We start from the raw sequence: 3,489 nt of genomic DNA, 5'->3' as shown, positions 1-3,489 counted from the left end.
TAGATTTCAAGGCTTGTAAGGACAAGATAACAGTTTTTCTTAGGGGACAATGTAAAGTTCAATTAACACAATATATATATATAGGGCTATAAATTAAAACCTTTTTGATCTGGCTCATTAAGAACTCCAATAAGTAGTTAAGATGGGATAACAAGTTAGGATGACACAGTTTCTCCTCAGGATGCCTTCCTGATTGCTATGCCAGTGGAATGGAGAAGTACTGTTTGGACAATTATATACCTTTCAAGATTGGTTTATTGTTGGTAAATCTTCTGACATCCTTATTTTATTTGGTTATTTTCATTCCAATGTCAAAGTAATTTTCCCTTGAAACACCACCTCTTTAATCAAATCAATATATCAAGGAGTTATAGCAGCTTCTAAGAACTACTATCTGAGAAGGACCTTCACACACATTATTGTAGCCACTGATGAAATTCTGGAAGAATTACAACATCTAGGGTTATATCAAGAAACTGTTTCTACTTGGAATGATGTTAATAAGGAGTGTGTGAAAGTTAAGTTTTTTCATAACCTCAAAGAACTTGTCAAGGATCATGGTGTTGCAAAAATCAACAAAGTTTTGGTTGAGATGGCAAGCAACTTTAATCCAGGTATAAGTGCTCCTAGAAGCAATTCCTGAGGAATTGACTATTAAGGAGTTGTTGGGATTGGACGAGGAATACATAGTTGAAGAAACAACAAAGGAAAGGAAATTGCAGGATAAGAAAAGAAAGAACCCCAAATAAAATTCACAAGAAAGTGTTCAGCAGAAGTTTTTGCTGTCCAATGAGTGGGAGTAGCACCAGGAAAGTGCCACTGTAAGCCATGAGATGTCTGATCTGAATGGTAAACTCTTTGTATATGGTAGTCTTGTCTGTAACATTGATATGTTTGGAACTTTCCTCTTGTACCTCATCAAACTTGATTTCAAGTTCAAGGCCAAAGTATTGATGTCCACTTGAAGGGGATAAAATACTGAGGAATATTTCATGCCCTTTTTAAAATCTGTAAAGAAAATGGTGAACTAGCACTCTACTCTGGAATTAATTCTGCTTTACTAAAATAGACATCATATGACACCATTAAAATTGCCATTGACCAAAGCTTGGAGCATTTGTAGAGCCTTTAGAAGATGGAACTGCTCTAATTATAATCTGTGAGATTGTGTCAGGAGTGCTATCTTCCACTATAGCCAATCCCACTGATGTACTAAACATTAGAATGCAAACTCAAGAAGCTTGTTTCAAGGCAGCATGATTAACACCTTCATTGATATATACTAACAAGAAGGTACCAGGGACCTGGGAAGGGTTTTGTTCACCTGCTCTGTGGGTGGCTTTTATTGTGGAAGTAGAGCTGCTAACCTGTGATATGAATGCTTGATCTTGTTAGAGATGATGAGAGATACAATTTTGACTCATTTTGTTTTGTTTCCAGTTTTATGTGTGGCTTGACTAGATAGGGCTATGGCTTCCAATCCAACTGATGTGGTTTGAAATTTTGATGATCCAGCAAGCAATCATGGGGCAAGGGCTCTCTACAAGGGCACTATGGGTAGTAATTGTACTCTATAAAGGCTTTTGGCTACAGTGGCTTCAACTTGAATCCTGGAACATCATTTTTTAGAACTACTTAAGAGTATCCCAAGAGACTTCAAATCTAAGGATTGAATTACACGTGAGCCAAGCCCTACCAAACTTTCTACTTATTACTTTTTCCCTTTTCTATGTTCTATTGTATCTTGGCATATTTTGAAACGTTTACAGACACCCAAGAAACCTTCTGATGGAAGAACAATAGGATGGTTCTAAATTGTTTTTGTTTGTTACCATGTTAACTTTTCTTTCAGACAAAGTGTTAACATTGAAAATCTGGCCACATATTGGTATCTTTTGTGAAGGTAGATACTGAGGGATGGTATTCAAGATGACCTTTTCAATTGTGGAGTAAATGTTTTGGTAGTTGGTTAGCCCAACTTGGCATAATCCAGGGCAGTTGCTGCAATATCTATTACAGACCTCATTTTTTATTAAAATATTTGAGGGTAGAAAAGAAAATTTGAAAACATGGACTCCAACACTGAAAGTTCCATTAACAGGAATATTCATGGTATGCTATATGCTTATAATCAAAATTATGATGGAAAAATGAAACAAACTAAGCAAACCATCATGGACATATTTCTGAAATGAGTGGCACATCCTCAAGGAGAGCCTCAGGCAGGTCCTTTGATCAATTTCTGAGTAAGGTACTGCTAAGGAAGGAGGCAGCTCCATGTCAGTCATTGTCCTTGAAGAACCCCCATTGAGACAGTATGTGGAGATAAAACACAGAGACCCTGCAGGACTAGGTTAATATGTGTTTGTGTCTTAGTTTTTAACAAAACAAAATTTAAAAGTAAAAATTAAAAATAGAAATGAGACACATGAAAAAAAATGCTCAGCATCACTCATCATGAGGAAAATGCAAATCAATACCACAATGAGATATCACCTCACCCCTGTGAGAATGACCTACATAAAAAAGAGTGGAAACCACAAATGTTTGTGAGGATGTGGAGAAAAAGAAACAGTACTCTGTTGGTGGGAATGTAAATTGGTGCAGCCTCTACAATATCTGGAAGGTTAAGATATTCATTGAAAATCTGCACAAATTCATCTAGAAAGAATTTCTAGATGCAAAAGCTTGCCATTAACTTTTCTTTAAACAAATCAAAGTAACTGTCAAAACTTTTGGCTGTACACCATGTTTAGGACAGTGAGGATGCTCACTCAGTACTGTTTAGTATAAAAACAATAAATGTTGATAAATGAAAAAAATAGAAATGATACAGGGCAGCAAGAGACACGAAAACCAGCCAAAGACACTGCCCAAATAGTTTATTGGTCACTGTCTGAATTCTTTACCCATGTACACAATTTCAAGACTACTCAGTTTCAGAGAACAACAATAATGGGATTTGTTTAACAAACCATGGAAAAACAAAGAGTTACTGAGGCTGAAAATGACCGTTTATCTTACACAAAGCAGTGTCCAGGTTTTTTAAGTCCTAAACACAAATGCTCCCAAGATGGTGTCTTCTTGCCACTGGAGACCTGGCGCACCTGGCAGCCAGACTATGGGCCAGGATCCAACTTATGAAGATGGCAGAAGACACAACAGGAGATGCTTCTGCACCTGCTGAGATGCCCCAGCACAGCACCAGACAAGCGACACTCAAAACAGCACTTTCAGCAGCTGAATGACCTGACAAATGGCCACACTGTCACAGCTCAGTGAGGTGTCCGGCTCCAGGTCCTAGCCTTCCTTGCCTGGTAGTTACAACAGCAAAACCGGGAATAGTTTCAGTCTCTCAGCTACTTGCAAACTTTCCTATCTGAACTTTTCTTATCTGAGTTTGGCAGCTGGAAATCTCTCCCCCTTCTTCAGAGGCCCACAACAGCCCTCTGGAAGATCAACATAGTGAAGGCAGAAATCACTGACTCT

The 3,489-nt window shown here is 38.0% G+C and overlaps 1 pseudogene; it reads left to right on the top strand.

Moving 5' to 3' along the window:
- Window positions 1–809: 809 nt before the first annotated feature.
- On the top strand, window positions 810–1,814 carry LOC119249806 (brain mitochondrial carrier protein 1-like; annotated as a pseudogene).
- The last annotated feature ends 1,675 nt before the right edge of the window (window positions 1,815–3,489 follow it).

This window comes from Talpa occidentalis, unplaced genomic scaffold, assembly GCF_014898055.3.
Source record: "Talpa occidentalis isolate TD23 unplaced genomic scaffold, MPIMG_talOcc4v2.1, whole genome shotgun sequence".
In the NCBI taxonomy this organism is placed as follows: Eukaryota; Metazoa; Chordata; class Mammalia; order Eulipotyphla; family Talpidae; genus Talpa; species Talpa occidentalis.
Note: the sequence above shows the minus strand (reverse complement) of the source record. Positions and strands in the feature narration are given on the sequence as shown.